This window comes from Danio aesculapii, chromosome 23, assembly GCF_903798145.1.
Source record: "Danio aesculapii chromosome 23, fDanAes4.1, whole genome shotgun sequence".
Classification (NCBI taxonomy): Eukaryota; Metazoa; Chordata; class Actinopteri; order Cypriniformes; family Danionidae; genus Danio; species Danio aesculapii.
In genome coordinates, this window is record NC_079457.1 from 8,667,351 (window position 1) to 8,688,175 (window position 20,825).

At 35.5% G+C, this 20,825-nt stretch overlaps 1 protein-coding gene across 1 annotated transcript in view; it reads right to left on the minus strand.

Moving 5' to 3' along the window:
• The window catches only part of src (v-src avian sarcoma (Schmidt-Ruppin A-2) viral oncogene homolog), a 108,875-nt gene extending 89,457 nt beyond the window's left edge, over positions 1–19,418 (minus strand). The window contains exon 1 of the mRNA XM_056449159.1: positions 19,073–19,418. The gene's annotated coding sequence lies outside the window, so the exon portion shown is untranslated. The remainder of the gene's footprint in view (positions 1–19,072) is intronic.
• Positions 19,419–20,825: the final 1,407 nt, after the last annotated feature.

Here is a 20,825-nt window from a genome sequence, read left to right on the forward strand (position 1 = left end):
CATTGTTAAACAAACATTGCTCACAACAAACATAGGTTTAGTGTTTTCACCCAAAGTGAACTACATTTAATGAATTGAACTAAATCTAGAAGAATTATTGTATGCATGTATAGTGATGAGGGATGAGGACTGGAATATCTGCTGTTAATTTTTCCATGTGCCTAACTTTCTCTATAAAACCAGAATCATACTGAATGTTTTCATATATTTAGGATGCATAGAAAGCATACAGCCACGTTTCGATTTGAATCAAATAAGCAGATTCAAACGTTGTGTGAGTGTGTGTGTGTGTGTGTGTGTACACTCAAAAAATGACTTTTGCTGCTTGTTCAGTCTACTTATTTAAAATGAGCAGAAACAACTCAATTCTTTTGTTTTTTTTAGAGATGACAATTGTTTTTTGTTCAATCCACTTAAATTTGAAACAACAATTGAGCTAACTTAATCGATTTGTGTTGGGACAAGATGAAGGAATTGTATGGAACCCAGCATTTTTTTTACAGTGTATGTGTATTTGATTCCTATTTTCAAAAGGTGTTAATGTTTAATCAATGTGTTTGCTGCATTTCTCTCTCTCATTATGCAGGATCATTTTGGATGAAAATTATTAACATGTTCATTAAAAAACTTCAATAAAAGAGTAAAATGCAGATTGGTGTGAACTATGTACTGTTTTTCTTTTATTTACTGTAACTGCACGGTCTCCAGAAAATCTAGAAACACGGACTCAGCAGCTGGTCTAAAACAAGACGGGGAGCTGTTCAAATCAAAGTCTATGTATTACCTAATGTAGAAAACCTATATATGGGAGCGGTACAGGAGCGGGAGGCATTTTAAACAGTGGGATGGGAGTAAGAGGTACCAGGAGCGGGATGGGACAGGATTAATTTTTAAACTTTGGTCTGGGAGTAGGACGGGACAAGATTTCTTTCTGTGAGAGTCGGACGGGACAAGAGTGAAAATCCACTCTCGTGTCATCCTCTACTAACCACTGAGCCACCGTGTCGCCTACCTCAACAATACATACCTCTCAAATTATATTGCCCTTTCCTCATTTCCGATTTCCCATCATTACCCCATGTTATTTTCCTCTTTATTTCTATATAAGCCACATTTTCCTGAAGTGCTATATAAATAAATATGACTCGACTCGAATTTCGACACCATTCCTGAGTTGTCTATATCTGCCTCTTCATGTCTTCAGTGATTCTGAGTCACATTCTGCAAGCAAGTCAAAACATGAACCATCGGTATATAAAACCAACACTCAGAATCAGCTGATGGTGGATCATTTGGGAAAAAAACAGCTTCCACATTCTGCCACCTCTGAACTTCCTCTGGAAATCAAGAGAGGAAATCGACGTGACTAAAACAGAGAAGAAGCCGTTAGTGTGCTGATGGATCCTTTTGCACCGAACAGACAGAATGAATCAAGCCTGCAATCAAATAACCCATAGATGACCTGTGATTCACCCAGCTATTAAACACAGCAAACCTTGCCCATGAACTTCCACATTTGCATAAATATAAATATTCAAATGGCGCCAGAAAGAGAGCTTTAAAACAATGACCTTTAAAGGGGATTTCCAGCATGGCCACACACTCGGCATGTGATTCTGAGAGGTTTGGGATTTTTAGGTTTTTACATAGAAATGGCACTGAGCATTTTCCTCGAGCATTTTGGGTGGTAATGAGAAAACCTCTTTAATATTCATGCACAAATTAATATTAAGTAGGCAGTGAACTGAGTGAACCTATAGCGCTAACGTTTTCCCTTGAGTCTTCTGATCTCTAGGATGAAAACCTACAACATGATCTGAACACAAAACATCCCTCGAGCACACTTGGTTTTGCACATGCATGCACAATCGAGTATCTGTTTTTTTTATTCTGAAAGACTACAACAGCACTTGTCATCTATAAAAGTCAGAGAGATATGAAATGGGACAAGACAGACACATTGATGAAAAGCAGGTTTACTGTAACTGAAACTATCATAAAGATTGATAACTGGAAAAAACAAAACAAAACACAAAACAAATATATAAATAATGAAATAAAAATGTCATAAGCAATTTTTACTTGCAAACTGCTAGTCATTTTTCATGGTGATGCACAATATATTGGCAGCCATTTTGATAATAAATTAATAATACATTTCTGTATACATAGCGCCTTTAAAACTTAGAAAAAATCTTTAAAACTTAGAAAGATATACCTAATTTATCTCTGGGGTTGATTGATTGAGTTTTTTAAGTATTGTCAGAATAAAATACATAATGTTTATTAGTGAGATGAAATTATTATTTTAATTAGGTGAAGAAAATGATTTGGAAATAATTTGTAGTTATTTCATTAAGTGAAAGTTGTGTTTTAACAATTCTTTTTTTAATATCTGAAAATGTTTCATTTCAAAAGGAGGGCTGATAATTTTGTCTTGAATATATTAAATTACATTGATTAAATTATCTAAATTTTTTGTACATTTAGCACACACACACACACACACACTTACATATTATATATAGTGTATGGTTTATTATACTATTACTATTGTACTATAAACTATACTATTATATACCATTTTATATATACAGTTGAAGTCAAAATTATAAGCCCTCCTGAATTATTCGTCCCCCTGTTTATTTTTTCCCCAATTTCTGTTTAAGAGAGATTTTTTCAACACATTTTTAAGCATAAAAGTTTTGATTACTCATTTCTAATAACTGATTTATTTTATCTTTGCCATGATGACAGTAAATAATATTTGACTAGATATTTTTCAAGACACTTCTACACAGCTTAAAGTGACATTTAAAGGCTTAACTAGGTTAATTAGGTTAACTAGGCAGGTTAGGGTAATTAGGCAAGTTATTAATAATGATGGTTTGTTCTGTAGACTATCGAAAAAATATATAGTTTAAAGGGGCTAAAAAAAATTACCTTAAAATGCTTTTTAAAATATTAAAACTGCTTTTATTCTAGCCGAAATAAAACAAATCAGACTTTCTCCAGAAGACAAAATATATCGGACATACTGTAAAAATTTCCTTGCTCTGTTAAACATCATTTGGGAAATATTTAAAAATGAAAAAAATAAATAAATACACACAGACATGCCAACTGACCCAGCCGAGGCTCGAACCAGCAACCTTCTTGCTAGGTGATTGTGCTACCCACTATACCACCAGACAATTTCATATGCAGAATATACAGATCTTGGGCATATGGCAGATGAAAATATCTCAGATGTGGACATTATGTGAAGGGATGAGAAAGATCTGCCAACTGACCCAGCCGGGGCTCGGACCAGCGACGTTCTTGCTGTGAGGCAATCATGCTACCCACTGCACCACCGTGATGCCCACACTTTGTCCAATTAAATTCAATTAAATCTTAAATGAACACACAGTTCTAACCTCCCACGCATCCATATTAACGTAAAATCCAAATGCTTAACCGAAAGATTAGCTTGACTCAAAATTCAGTTTATTTCTTTTTTGGGGGAGATGAAATAACTTAAAACATCCAGATTTTTTACAGCCCTTAATAAACTGCATTCTTTTATTATTTAGAGATAGCATCATGCCCGTTCAGCTCTCAATTGAGTGGCACTTCATAATCATACAAGCCTATTAAATACTAAAAACATCCCATCCATCCTTGTTTTCCTGTCACAAAACGGAAGGAGTGAACAGAGGGAGGATTGAAACGAGACGTGAAGCATCTGTGGCCGTGTCCGTCGGGTTCACAGGAAGTGGCCCTGAACTCAGGGTGGACACAGTAGCGCTGTGTTCCCCTGGACGGACCACCAATTCAAATGGCATCAGATGTGAACAGATGGGTCCACTGTGGGGAGAGTTCAGAGGGGTCACGCACTTCAAACTCCCGGCCTGTGATCCAAAAATGAGTCTCAGACACACTGGGTGATGATAATTAATGAAGTTAAAGGGACAGTTCATACAAAATTCTATCACAATTTACTTACTCTTGTTACAAATCTGTTTGAGCTTCTGTTCAACACAATGAATGCTAGAATGCTAGAAACTAGGAACCATTGACTTCCATAGTATTTGTTTTCTTCCTTTTGTTGAGCATAAAGTAAGATATTTTGAAAAAATCTGTAACCATTGACTTCCATAGTATTTGTTTTTCCTACTATGGATGTCAGTGGTTACATGTTTTAATCAAAATATCTTCTTCTGTGTTTAACAGAGGAAAGAAACTCATAGTCATAGTCAAACTCAAGGTCTATAACCACTTGAGGGTGAGTAAAAATTAGGGCTGCACAATATATAGAAAAAATATAATTATCATAATATTCATATCTCAATGGATGTGATTAATTTCTTTTTTTAGGGACGCACAAACAAAAATGAGGAGTCGAAACTAAGAACTCTGAATGCAAGGCAAACCTAGAGCTGAAAATAAATACTAATGAGCTGTTCTGGTGCGCAGTGCTCTGTAGCGTCAACCAGAAGGTAAAAGTTCAAAGAGGCAGTGTGCTGGGTGTGAGGGGTCCAGAGTGATTTTGGCAGCCCTTTTGCTCGCTCTGGATAAGTACAGTTCTTGGGGAGTAGGAAGGGTTGTACCAGTGATTCGCTCAGCAGTCCGAACTATTCGACGTAGTCTTTGGAGGTCGTATTTAGTAGCTGAGCTAAACCAGACAGTTATTGATGTGCAGATGACTGATTCAATGATGGAGGTGTAGAACTGTTTCAGCAACTCCTTTGGGAGGTTAAACTTCCTCAGCTGACGAAGAAAGTACAGCCTCTGTTGAGCTTTTTTGACAATGAAGTCAATGTGAGTGTCCCACTTCAGGTCTTGAGAGATGGTGGTGCCCAGGAACCTGAATGACTCCACTGCTGCCACAATGCTGTCCATGATGCTCAGTGGGGGGAGAGCAGGGGGGTTTCTCCTGAAGTCCACTATCATCTCCACTGTTTTGAGCGTGTTGAGCTCCAGGTTGTTGTGACTGCACCAGACAGCCAACTCCTTAACCACCTGTCTGTAAGCAGACTCGTCACTGTCCTGAACGAGGACGATAAGTGTGGTAAATATACACATCATATCAATGATTGCACGATCTACTAGTAAGAGCAGAGTGTGAGGGTTTAATTAAAACCTTTGGTCGCTCATGCCAATGGCAAACGTCAGTTTCAATGGTGCCATCAGTGAAAACCTTAGGCTGTGGACGATGTGAAACATGTATTGTTCTCTGATGAGTCCATCTTCATCGTTTTCCCCACATCCAGGAGAGTTATGGTGTAGAGAAGCCCCAAAGAAGCATATCACCAAGACTGTTGCTTGCCCAGAGTGAGGCATGGGGGTGGACCAGTGATGCTTTGGGCTGCAATATCATGGCATTCCCTAGGCACCTGCATCTTGAAGGTGGTGCCGTGTATCAGGATGACCACCAACACACACAGCGAAGCTGGTGACAGAGTGGTTTAATGAACATGAAAGTGAAAATGAACACCTCCCATGGCCTGCACAGTCACCAGAGGCAAACATTATTGAGCCACTTAGGGAGATATTCAATTCAACTCAATTCAATTCAATTCAATTCACCTTTATTTGTATAGCGCTTTTACAATGTAGATTGTCAAAGCAGCTTCACATGAAATATCATAGTACATTGAAACTGTGTCAGTCCAGTTTTTAGTGTTTAAGTTCAGTTCAGCTCAGTTCAGTGTGGTTTAATAATCACTACTGAGAGTCCAAACACTGAAGAGCAAATCCATCCATGCGCAGCTCTACAGATCCCGAACCATGCAAGCCAGTAGCGACAGCGGCGAGGAAAAAAAACTTCACCAATTGGCGAAAGTGGAGAATTAAACAACTTCGAGAGAAACCAGGCTCAGTTGGGCACAACCATTTCTCCTATGGCCAAACGTCTTGTGCAGAGCTGCAGTCTAGGCAATGGAGATATATGAGGAGTCCAGATGCAAAAACCTCTAAATGCCATCTGAAATGTTCTTCTAAAATGAGCATTTTTATCAGGCTCCTATGTGCAGGTTCAGTAACTTTACGTTTATGGCAAGAAATAGGTTATTTCCAAGGTTTTTAAAGTAAAATAAATCAACAAACAAAGGAGGCTCAGAAAAATTTTCATTTTCGACTGAAATTTCAGATGGCATTTTGAGGTTTTTGCATCTGAACTCTTCATATATATAACAACGAGTTTTTATGGAAGCATGCAGGGTTCATTCACATTTTTACTACAAAAATTCCAGGATTTTAAGTCAGTGTGCATGACCTAATGTTTCATGTAATGTCTACATATACGTGGTAAATTATAAGAAACATTTAAATTTATTACAGCAAATCATAAAACAGGCAATAGTTTCAGCTTATTTTTATATCTATGTAAAATAGATGATGCTTACGCAGCACTAATAATGTGAGCATGTTTTGGCCAAGAAAAGAAGTAAAAACAACTCACCTCCATTCCAATATACAGATATTTGGCAAACAAATTTTAGGCAATCTTAATAGTTTGTTAAACTAGTGATAGTAGGTAAAACTATTCCTATTATAAAGCCGCGATAACACTGCACTTTTCTCTTCCTTGTGTTTTATTAGCTAATTTTAGTTATTTTTTAAAAGATAAATATAATGTATAAACATTATTTGTATTACTTCATAATACCTATACGTCTGATAAGCTTTTTAATGGACAATGCACAGATATTGATGTTTCACAATGTTTTACACTACATTATTTGAACCTACCAAGCTTAGTTTACAATGTTTGCAATGTTTACATTGTTCTACTTGCATTAAATCGAAATCCCAAATATCAGAAATGACAACAGAAGATTTAATAACATCAGTTTTAATGTTATTGATTAATGCACTTGACAGATTTCATTCATTTATTTTCCTTCAGCTTTTTCCCTTGATCATCACAGCGGAATGAACCGCCACTTACTTGACAGATTTATATAGTTTTAACTTTAGGTGGTTTGTGTAATGTGTTTTATGTTTGTAAAATAATTTCTAATTGCATCTTTAGTGATTTTTAACTAATTACACTGTCTTGTCCTAATAGGTGGATTTAGAGGTTTTGCAAAAAAAAGCACAAGTGGATTTAGCTGGTTTAGAGGCAAAAGAAATTTTACCTTCTTAAAAACCAAAGATTTCTGACATTTCAGAAAAAAGTTGTGTTTTATTTGCCAGCTAATAACCTTATCACTACATATAAAATTAAACTTCTTAGCCTAATTAGAGGAGCCGGATAGAAAATGCTCATTTACAAGAGGTCTGATGGATTGAGGGTTTTGTATCGGAAGTCTTCATATGTACACATACAGATCAATGCCTTTTCAGCTTCATAAACAACTGACTTCACATTCCGAACACAACACACAAACACACTATAATTAAAGTCTAAAAGCATCTCAGAAATATCATATAAAAAATCCACCAATATTAATGCAGATAAAAAGCCATTTACGAATTTATGCAACCATCCTTAAGCGGCGATAGGAACTAATTAATCGCATAACTGGGACAGAGCAACAGAACCCGAAGAGGCAGCTACACGCAACAACAGAAGTTAGCCGTCTGCTGCATTAAAAATTTAACAAGATCTGTGGGTGGCCGCAGCAAATCTCTGCTGTATTGTCCAAACCCAGAGAGGCCGATAGCGTGACCATTAAAAATGCAAACTTCAGTGCCAATCACACAAACAGAGTGCTTGTTAAATCACGTGTGAAGTACTCAACGCCGTGAGGGTCTATTGAGTTCTCACAGCCACAGTTTACACACACATAAAAGAGAAGGTGATTGAATTAACTGTGAACCATCTTTAAAAAAAAAACTGTTTTATTTGTGTATTAAGATTATTTTCCAAGTGTTTTTATTACAATTAAGCACAATCTAACCACATAGCACATCAGAAGTCTTTAGTTTTTAAAAAGTAGAGCAGCAAATATTGCAACTACGCATAAATACATAAGGAGAAATTGTAAATATGCTTAACTGTTATTAAAATGCTGATTTTTATTTTATACTTTACATTTTGTGTATTTACATGATGGGAAAGCAGAGTTTTCAAAAAGTTCACTTATTTATTGAAAACAAAAACACTGAATTTATTTTGCTTCTTGAATGCAATGACTTAAAATGTGATCATGTTAGATCGGCAATCATACATGGATTTCAATTTAGTCTACACTGTCACATGACCCTTAAGAAAATATTATATATTATAATATGCTGATCTGGTAGTCAAGAAATATATTTTCCATCTTATTTAGATGGCTTGGATTTTTTGACAGCTTCAGGTGTAAACATTTCTCTTTTGTACATAATATATCTTACATATATCATTCATTCATTTTTCTTCAGCTTAGTCCCTGATTTTCAGAGGTTGCCACAATAGAATGAACCACCATACTATACCAGCATATGTTTTACGTGGCGGATGCCCTTCCAGCCGCAACCCAGTACTGGGACACACCAACACACTCTCACATTCACACACACACACTCATACACTACGGCCATTATTACATAATATATCACAAATATATCATTCATTCATTCATTCATTTTCCTTCAGCTTTGTCCCTGATTTTCAGAGGTTGCCACAATCGTATGAACCGTCAACTATTCCAGCATTTGTTTTACGTTGCGGATGCCCTTCAGTCCGCAACCCAGTACTGAGAAACAGCCATACACTTTCACGCACACGCACACGCACGCGCACGCACACACACACGCACACACGCGCACGCACACACACGCACACACACACACTCATACACTACGGCCAATTTAGTTAATCCAATTCACCTATAGCGCATGTCTTGCCAACTAGCCAAGCCGGGACTCGAACAACCTTCATGCTGTGAGGCAGTGCTAACCACCAATTCATCACATCCAAAAATGGTTTGATTTGACATAAAACGTGTGTGTACTGTGAATATACAGAAGTCAGAATTATTAGCCCTCCCCCTGTTTATTTTTCCCCAATTTCTGTTTAACAGAGAGCACATTTTTTTTAACACATTTCTAATTATAATAGTTTTAATAACTCATTTCTAATAACTGATTTATTTTATCTTTGCCATGATGACAGTAAATAATATTTGATATTTTTCAAGACACTTCTATACAGCTTAAAGTGACATTTAAAGGCTTAACTAGGTTAATTAGGTTAACTAGGCAGGTTAGGATAATTAGGCAAGTTATTGTGTAACGATTGTTTGTTCTGACTATCGAAAAAAAATATTGGGGCTAATAAAGGGGCTAATAATTTTGACCTTAAAATATATATATATATTTTAAATTATAAGCTGCTTTTATTCTAGCCGAAATAAAACAAATAAGTCCTTCTCCAGAAGAAAAAATATTATCAGACATACTGTGAAAATTTCCTTGCTCTGTTAAACATCATTTGGGAAATATTTAAAAAAGAAAAAAAAAATTCAAAGGGAGGCCTTCAACTGTATATTAATTCTATATATAAATACACACGTATGTGTATATTTGAGAAAATATTTATTTATATTTCGATATAAAATATATAAGCATATGATACAAAAATGTAATTTAAATATCTAAGTAACAAAACAGTTTTGTATAGTTTTGTTTCCATGTATTGTACATGTGTGTGTATCGCATTTACATAATAAATATATATAATACAGCTCTGGTTTCCCCCACAGTCCAAAGACAATTAGGTAGGCTAAAAATTGTCCATAGTGTATGTGTGTGTGAATAAGAGTGTATGGATGTTTCCCAGTGATGGGTTGCAGCTGGAAGGGCATCCGCTGCGTAAAACATATGCTGGATAAGTTAGTGTGTTATTCCGCTGTGACGACCCCAGATTAATAAAGGGACTAAGCTGAAGGAAAATGAATAAATGAATAATAAAACACACACATATACAGTGGAAAAAATAAGTATTGAACATGTCACCATTTTTCTCAGAAAACCTTTTTCTAAAGGTGCTGTTGACTTGAAATTTCCCCTGGATGTTAGTAACAACCAAAGAAATCCATATGTGCAAAGAAAACAAATCTAATTAGTTTACAAATGAACATATGAATAATAAACTGAAATGACACAGGGAAAAAAGTATTGAACACATGAAGGGAGGTGTAGAAAGGCAGTGAAAGCTCAGACAGCAGCTGAAATCTCTCAGTATTTCTTCAGCAACCCTCTGCCCTTCCTCATTGTAAATGAATATTAGCTGCTTTAGTCCAACATCTACATTAGCAGGATGATGAAGATGAAACCAGGGTGGACATTTCAGCGAGACAATGGTCCAAAACACAGCCAAGGAAACTCTCACATGCTTTAAGAGAAAGAAAATAAAGCTGTAGAATGGCCCAACCAATCACCTGACTTGAATCCAACAGAAAATACAAAACAATGATCAGATTTGATGGACGAGACCCACAGAACCATCAAAGATTTTTACACTCTGTTGAATATATATTTAAATTAATGGATGAGAGAAAGACAGTAATGAATCTTACAGTAGAACTATCTTACTTGGTACCTCGAGTGCTCTAATTTATTCAAGCCGTTTCCCAAAATTTCAGTCTGAGGGCGTTTTCGGTTGTCCTCCATGCCTCTCATGATCCCTCGTTCACATAATAGCGTTTCAAAAGATGAAGCCACTTTTTATTGCATGCCAATGCTCAACAGAAACAAGCGCGTCATTCATAACGAAGCCGAAAGCCCAGTGTATTACTCTTCACAGACAGAGGGTCCCAGTGAAGAGAGGACAAAGGCCCCACTGCATCGGCACGTTACCAATTAACAGGAATTTTGCCTTAAAGAGCTGCTTTTCCAGTGATCTCATTTGAAGCCGACTTAAACTTCCACAGCTTTCACTGAAAAGCCATTCACAGAATTCCGAAAGGCATTAAGGCCACTTGACGGGACTCCGGGCCCCTTCATGAGTGCTCAAAGCACGTCTAATTAAGAGAATTGGTCCCTCCTCATGAAAGCATCCATAAGGACCATCAACAGCCACAGGCAATGCAGAGAAACAACAGATGAAGATGGGATACATTAACTAATTGCTCTAAATCACTATGGTATAAACAGCTCACAGTAATAAACACTAGAAAATCAAGGGAACACCTTAAAGTTATCAGGCGTGCACTCATTATGTTGCAGCAGCATGTCCACCTCTGAAATTTCTAAAATGCAAAGTACACTGTAAAAATATCTGTAAATTAGTTTTCTGTATTTTGTGATTATTGTTAATATTTTTTTTCCATTTTGTATGCTTTTGAAATGCATTATGGGAGCTTGATCTTTCTTCTGACGACTTTTAACCTTGAAAAGTTAAAAAAAAGTGACTTTCGTTATTATTTCTTATAGTTTAAAGTGATATATTGTCTGGGATGTTGTATATTACGCTACATAAACCTTTTAGTAAGCTGTCAGTGCATTTTCTGTAGTTTTACTGAATTATTTCTCTATGCATTATTCCTTATACGTTACATTATAACTAATTAATGTCAATAAAAGTCACTTTGTTAAACTGTATAGTTGAATTTTCAACATCAGAAGTGGACAGAGCAGAGATCAACCTCATATAATTAATTAACTATTTATTTTTTAACATTTATATAGGGGGGGGGGGGGGGGTCTCCTTATCCACCACCAGTGTGCTGCATCCACCATCTGTCATATGGCTCCAACCGCACACCACACACCAGCTGATTGGTGGAGTGGAGACAGTGTGATGAAGCCAATTATAATATGGGAAAGACGGCGCTCACTGAGCAGTATAGTGTCCTCTTCACTATACTGGGGTGTTAGGACCCACATAGACCACAAGTTGAGTGCCCCTTCTGGCCTCACTAACACCACTTCCGGCAGCAACCTAGCTTTCCCATGTGGTCTCCCATCCAGGAACTGACCAGGCGAAGCCCTCCTTAGCTTCAATGGGCGACCACGTGAGTAGCAGAGAGCTAGCTGCCGACTATTGCAATAATGCAATTTACGACTGTAAACGGAAAACACAAAATACACACTCACAAACAAACAGATATTTTTTACAGTGGACTGTAGGTATGATTTGAATGCTAGTTGGCAGGCATTAAAAAGTAGCATGTTTTATAAACTGTGAATGACTGTAGATGCAGTACATTCACCACGTCGTCTTTCTTTGTGACCTTTATTCACAAACTCTCTCCCACTGCCTCAAGGGATAGTAAAGTGTTTATTATACACACATTTCAAGATTGCGCTTGAAATACCCAGCAGTTTGGCTACAGCTTTAAAAATACATGTGTATAAATATAAAAACAATTCTAGCAACAATTTTAGCTGATTGTGCAACATCTCTATCTCTATCGGAGGTGTCAGTGTCAGTATGGTTAACAAAACACAATAGTATTTACTATAAATTGCTTTAATATATTTTCATGTGGGTGTCTGACAACTGAAAGTAGATCTGGTAGCAGATATTGCAGCCTCTGTTACTTGTTACCTTGCACTATTATTAACTCATTTACTTCAGTTGTGAACCCTATTTTGTTTTCAGGGGTTTCAGTATTGCTTTCAAAAAAATGCAGTACAACTGTTGCTGCCACTCAACAACGCCAGCTGTCACAGCTGCTAGACGACAAGACAAACACTTGGTAGGCTACACCGTCACATTAACAACACTCGCGTTGCCCTTTTTGGATTTTGAAGATGTTCACATCATTCAAGGAAAGCAAACTAACTTATAAACTTAGAAATACTACTTATTTGTATTTTTATATTTAACCCATTTCTTTTTTCACACTAGTGGTGCATACAGCAAGCACACTTGACTGGATATTTGAACAATGCCTTAACTAAAAATAGCAGCAAGGCTTTAAAATAATGGTCCGTTAATTAATGTATTTACTAACATGCACAAAAAATGAATGATACATTTATTACAGTATTTGTTCTTTTTTATTAAATGTTAGCTAACGAAAATAAAGCAGTTTTAGATTAGATTAGATTCAACTTTATTGTCATTACACATGTACAAGTACAAGGCAACGAAATGCAGTTTAGGTCTAACCAGCAGTGCAATAGCAGCAAGTGCAGGATACAGGTATAAGTTATAAAGTGCAGTTATAGAAAAACTATGGTGATATTTACAGATGGATGTACTATGAACATTATATACAGGTTGTATTAGCTATGAACAGATTTACAATAAATGAATATATGTACAGGATACTATTAATAGCAGAAGTGTGCAGATAGATAAACATAATTACAAATGTCCATGTGCAGTGGGTATGTCCAGTTCAAGTAAATGAATCAGTGCAATGAATATGTGCAAACTTTAAATGTGCAAATGTTAAATAGTGCAGTGTTAAATAGTGCAGTTCATTGTTAGTTTATGTTAACTCACAGTGCAGTAACTAATGCTAACAAACCAGACTTTGGATTTTATTAATGCATGAGTAAATGTTGAACTATGATTAATGAATGCTGTACAAGACTGTTCAGCGCATATATATATATATATACACACACACAGTTGATGTCAGAGTTATTAGCCCCCTGATTTATTTTTTTCCCCAATTTCTGTTTAACGGAGAGAAGATTTAACACATTTCTAAACATAATAGTTTTAATAACCCATTTCTAATAACTGATTTATTTTATCTTTGCCATGATGACAGTAAATAATATTTGACTAGATATTTTTCAAGACACTTCTATACAGCTTAAAGTGACATTTAAAGGCTTAACTAGGTTAATTAGGTTAACTAGGAAGGTTAGGGTAATTAGGCACGTTATTGTATAACGATGGTTTGTTCTGTAGATTATCGGAAAAAAATATAACTTAAAGGAGCGAATAATTTTGACCTTAAAATGGTTTTAAAAAAATTAAAAACTGCTTTTATTCTAGCCGAAATAAAACAAATAAGTCTTTCTCCAGAAGAAAAAATATTATCAGATATACTGTGAAAATTTCCTTGCCCTGTTAAACATAATTTGTGAAGGAAAAAAAAAGAAAAATTGAAATAGGGGCTAATAATTCTGACCTTAACTGTATATATATATATTTTTTTTTTTTCTTATGTAATATATATACATAAATTTATATATTTATTTAATATTTATCTGAATAAAATAACAATATAAAATAAAATTGTAATATTTACCTGGTGGACAAAAATAAAATAAAATAAAATAGGACTGTAATATTTAGCTGGTGAATGAAAATAAAATAGAATAATGTTTTAATATTTATCTGGTAGATGCAAATAAAATAAATTAAAATTAAACAGGACTGTAATATTTACCTGGTGGATGAAGATAAAGCAAAATAAAATAAAACAAAATAAAATAAATAGAATAGGACTGCAGTATTTACCTGGTGAATGAAAATAAAATAAAATAAAATACAGGACCGTAATATTTACCTGGTCGATGAAAATAAATAAAATAAAATGGTAATATTTACGTAGTAGATGAAAAAAAATGTTTAATAAAAATGTAATATTTACCTGGAGGATTCAAATAAAATAAAATATAAATATGCAGTACACACAATTTTTTTCACAGCTTCACAATTGGTTGCTTGACTGGTGTCAACAATGTTAACCTTCTAAGTAATGCCAAGAATCTAATTTAAAATACTAAAAAAGAACAAACTGAAAAACAATATAATGTTTTTAAAATGCATTCAAGTAGTAAACTCAAACCTGGATTCAGTGTTGAGACTGCAGATATTTTTTTTTTGAAAGTGTTTACATTTTACTGTGAATCCGCTCTGCTAAACCCAAAGATTAACATTGACATTGAGACTCTGGCACACACTCAACTGGCAAAGTGCCCGCGATAGCCAGGACCTACAAAACAGAACTGGAACTTATTAAAATGAAACGCAAGTCAACAAAGCAAAATCCCAAGTTAAACCCAAAATTTAGCTGCTTTACCAACCACAAAAAATATGCCCAATGCTCTATTTTTCCCAAAAATTTATTTATTTCTCCCTTAATTGTTCAAGTGAGGTCAAAAGTGAATGATACCATCCAGCCCTTCACACACTCAAAACCGGGTCAATTTTTTTAGTGCAAACCACGCTCCCACTTTCACTTACCTAAGTGCATTTTGCTATGAAGAACGAGGAGGCTGAGAACACGAAATGTTCCGAGGACAGCAAGTGTGGGCGAGTCTTTCTACCATGATGAGACGTGGTAAACTTGCAAATTATAGCTTGGGTTTATGCTCAAAGTCCCCTGATATGATTTCTAAGGCTGTAAACCCATGATTTACAGTAGAGCAGTTCTGTACAGGGATTGCATCTTGTTACTGTAGAGCCTCTTAAACACACACTGTAAAAAATATCCAGAAATGAGCAGTTTTACATGTTTTGCAATAGGGCTGCACAATTTTTGTTGGGTTGTTTTCACATGATGTCATTGATGACGCGCGAGACTCAGATTGAGGGCAGGAAGTGATTCTTCTACATAGGAATTGCTATCAGAACATCAAAATGTTTGTTTTATGTTGTTTATAATTGTTTAAATCGGCCAAAATAAGAAATGGCGAACAGCTTTTATAGACTTTCAAAAGTTTTGCTCATAAAGAGGGGAAGTTCAAGAAACTGGCTGATCCATGGAAGAAAAGGCAGCGTGTAATAAACATTCATTCAATACATCCATGTGTGCAAACTTTATTTGAGCGCGATATTTTGTTTGACAGCACCAATACAGATTACATGCCTAGCTATGTGTATACATATGTTATTGCGTTATATAAAAATCAAATGCAAACACCACCACACTTATACAACATCCAGGAGAATATAAATAACCTACCCTGCCATGTAACCGCTGCAATGAAATCTCCGTCTTGTTTTGCAATAATCTTTCTTTACTGGTGTTTTGGCAGAATAAACAAACATAACGTGAACATCGAGATGCTCAGCAGTGTTGAATGTTTGATGATGGTAAGATCATCAATAGAACAAAAAAAGAAATGCAACCCTTGCGACAAATCTAGACGGTTATTGGGGAAAATAAAAACACGAATTACAAAATAAGGCTGCACAATATTTTGGTTTAGCATTTATATCGCAATGTGTGTGTCCGTAATAATCACATTGCAGGATATGCAATGTTGAGTTGGGATTATAGATAAAGAGATGTATTGTTGTATATTATGATACAAAAATCTTGTCATAAACGGCCAGTACATTTTCATCTCTCTGTATATTATTTCTTTTACATTATATTATTTCAAAGTACTAATAAAAGTCACTTTGTTAAACTGTAGAGTTGAATTTTCAACATCAAAAGTCAACAGAGCAGAGATTAACATCCCATAATGCAATTCACACCCGCAAATAAGCACTTGTGAATCACAAAATATGGAAACTGTTTATTAACATGATTTTTAAAAGTGTATACTGTAAAGTAATGCAAGGTATGTATCATTAAACAGCACTATATGGAATGGAAAACATGTCTAGACAGGAAGGAATCCTAATAATGTAAGATATATCTACAAGCAGTGTGTCAGAAACCCAAAAACGACAAACTCAAGCTGAAAAATGGAGGTGGTGATTTTGTATGAATTTGTAAAATGATTCATACAGGTGTAAAGGTCCAACCTTAAACCTAACCTTTAGTAGGGTCAGGGTGTAAACATAAAAATATGCATCATATACAGTCAAGCCCAAAATTATTCACACCCCTGGCAAATTCTGACTTAAAGTTACTTTTATTCAATCAGCAAGCTTTTTTGGAAGATCGGAAATGACCCGGGCTTCTCCCAAAAGATAATAAGACGATGCACAAGACACATCATTGTGGAAAATATTGCTCAGCTTTTATTTACATTTGAACAAAGACTTTAAGTCTGAATTTGCCAGGGGTGTGTGAATGATTTCGGGCTTGATTATTAGAAGTAGAAATAGACAGAATTACTAGCCCTCCTACAGTTTCATTCATTCATTCTCCTTCGGCTCAGTCCCTTTATTTATCAGAAGTCACCACAGTGGAATGAACCGCCAACTATTCCAGCATATGTTTTACACAGCGGATGCCCTTCCTGCCTCAACCCAGTACTGGGAAACACCCAAACACTAACATTCACACACACTCATACTCTATGGCCAATTTAGTTCATCCAATTCATCTATAGCGCATGTCTTTGGACTGTGGGGGAAACTAGAGCACCCGGAGGATACAGACCAGCGATCTTCTTGCTGTGAGGTACCCTGTAAAAGTTTTATAAAAAAAATTATTTCTAATAACGGCGACGCAGTACGTAGTGCTGTCGTCTCATAGCAAGAAGGTCGCTGGTTCGAGCCTTGGCTGGGTCAGCTGGCGTTTCTGTGTGGAGTTTGCATGTTCTCCCTGCATTCGCGTGGGTTTCCTCCAGGTGCTCCGGTTTGCCCCACAGTCCAAAGACGTGCGGTATAGGTGAATTGGGTAGGCTAAATTGTCCGTAGTGTATGAGTGTGTTTGGATGTTTCCCAGTGATGTGTTGCGGCTGGAAGGGCATCCGCTGCGTAAAAAACATGTGCTGGATAAGTTGGTGGTTCATTCTGCTGTGGCGACCCGGATTAATAAAGGCACTAAGCCGAAAAGAAAATTATTGAATATTTCTAACCAATTTCTTTTGTCTTTGCCATGATGACAATATAACAATTGACAATATATGAATATATTGACAATATATAATATATAAACAAGATAATAGTAGCCTGCTTAAAGTGCAAGTTTCTTAAGAGGACTAATAATATTGACTTTAAAATTATTTTAATAAAAAAAGGCTGTTATTCCAGCTATACTAAAACAAATAAGAAAATTGTAATATTATTACAGTGGAAAATAAACATTGTTCCGTTAAATATCACAGGAGGGCAAATAATTTTGCATTCAACAACTATACGCTTCATACAATGAATCATTGGTATGAATCATATACAAATCAGCCAATATTTAAGCAACGTGTGAAATAGTTAAAACTGTTGTGTATTGATTCAAGTAGATTACATTTAATATGACCAAGAATAGGAATAAAACACTCATGCCTCATGGCAAATTCAATATTTAGAGATTTGAGTCATCTTGAGTGGGAGAACCATAATCCCAACAACCGCCAACAGAACTGGCAAGAACTTCATTTCAGTTCACTGAAGACATTCATTGGCTGACTGCCGAGTACAAGAAGAGATAGATAGATAGATAGATAGATAGATAGATAGATAGATAGATAGATAGATAGATAGATAGATAGATAGATAGATAGATAGATAGATAGATATTTTACATAGGTGTAAGGTCTCAAACCTAGCTATTTTTTAAAATCCAGATAAAACTATTTAGATAGATAGATAGATAGATAGATAGATAGATAGATAGATAGATAGATAGATAGATAGATAGATAGATTGATAGATAGACTAAAAGCAGACACTTATTAGATAACGGTTGAGCAGATTTATAAAAATACAGCTAAGATAATTTGGTCTGTGAAAATCTTGAGTTCATGCTGTAATCTCAGTCTTGTAATCTTGGCAGATCTGAGCAGTGTTAAAATCAGCTACTGTATGCCAGACACGTGAAATAACTGGCGTCTTTTCCTCAGTGGAAACATGCCATTCAATCTCAATACTGTCTATGAGAAACAAACTACATAATACTACATAGGATTTTTCTTTCCTACAGGGAGATCTAGACCAGGTGTGACGTCGAGAGAAAAAAAAAGAGACAAATCCAGACTAGTCCTTGACAGGACTTCGGGTAGTTTTAGTCATAAGATCACAGCTCTCCACAATATAGCCGTTTCTCAGTTATAATCACACAAATAAATCAATAATCATACAACCCGTGTGTTATAGACCTGTAAAATATTACGACAATTTGTTGTTGTTGAGACACAAATCTCACGGTCCATTTATACCGGTGGAATCGGAAGCGAAAAAATACCCGGATTTATAAACACGGTGAGCAAATATTAAACACAAAGCTTCATATTAAACAAAACACTACACTCATTATTTTTTCATGTGGCTAAAATCAGCTCTATTTCAATATCAACGCCACAAAACAAAAAAACAGCTCAAATAAGGCGAATTTGTACTCACCTCGTCGAGAACCACACGAAATGTGGCGTGAATAAAATCCCTTTGTTTTTCTGGCTGACCTTTGATTGACTGTTTTCGGTCTATGAATGAACGAGGCTCAGCTTTCCATGGTCAATAATGTTGACGCTTCTGATACACGGAATGAAACGGAGAGCGCGAGCGCGGTCAGTCAGTGTGCGTGCATGACGGGGGTTTGCCTGAGAAAGCGCACAGCTGCACGCCGGTAACAATTAATATCCAGCGTCACGATTAAAAGCGAGCGGTGTAGCATCAGTTTCTCAATGTGTCCCTGAGAACCAGCAGCAGCACACGGCAGAAGGGGGAGTCAAACCCTGGAGATGATAGAAAAACTAGAAAGACAGCTCAAGGAGGGCAGGGCGCTTTGACGTGACACTGTTTTTACTACATTACACTTGACTAGCAGGGACAAGCCTGCAGAAGGAGAGAGAGAGAGAGAGAGAGAGAGAGAGAGAGAGAGAGACCTCATTAATAATACCCCCCCCCCCACCCAAACGTTCAACATTAATTCAGTTAATGTATGAATTCCGTGTTTACTATAAGTTAGACTTGACTAGCAGAGCCTGCAGAAGGAGAGCGAGGTTGAAAAAAGCTTAATTTTGTACATTAAATCCAAAATTTATAGCATTATTTCATCAATACAAATAGAATTAAAAACAAATACCATTTATTATCAATGACAGATAAAAACTCATTAATAATACCTCAAATTTCCCCCTAAAATTACATGTTTTACTACGTTACTTGACTAGCAGAGACAAGCCTGTAGAAGGAAAGAGATATTGAAAAAAATCTATTTTTTACATTAAATTCTGAATTTAAAACATTATTTAATTAATACAAATAGAATTTAATAAATCTAAACACTTCATCATCAATGACACATAAAAAGCTCATTAACAATACCACAGATACCCCCAAAATTACATGGGTTTAACTACGTTACACTTGACTAGCAGAGACAAGCCTGCAGAATGAGAGTAAGGTTGAACAAAGTTTTATTTTTTTTACATTAAATACTGAATATATATATATATATATATATATATATATATATATATATATATATATATATATATAGCTATATATAACTATATATAGAGGTTAAACAAAGCTTTTTTTCATCTTATCAATATAAATAGAATAAAACAAAATAAAAATCTCAATCATCAATGACACATGAAACCCCATTAAAAATACCCCAAATCCCCCCTAAAACATTCAACATTAATTCATTTAATGCAAATAATTCCATGTTTTTACTACGTTACACTTGACTAGCAGAGTAAATCAAACATAAAATAAAAATTGACTAGCAAAATAAAAAGCATCATCAATGACACATAAAAACCTCATCACAATACCCAGAATTTCTAAAAAATGTCAACATTATTAATTAATATTAAAATTACTGTTACTCTTGACAAGCCTGCAGACGGAGAGAGAAAGAAATAGACATGTTATACAAAGCTTGGTTTTTTACATTAAGTGTAGAATTTATAACATTATCTCATCGATGCAAATAGAATTAAAAGGGAAAAATTAACCACCATCATCAATGACATAAACACTCATGGATGACCCCAAATTGCTCTAAACTTGCATTAAAAAAAGATGTTTGCCATCAATTTTCAATTTCATAATCAAACTGCACACTAGCAGATCTAAATATCAAATTGTTCCAGTTGTGAAAGTATAAACTAGGCCAGCAAAATGTCAAAATCAAACACACCAC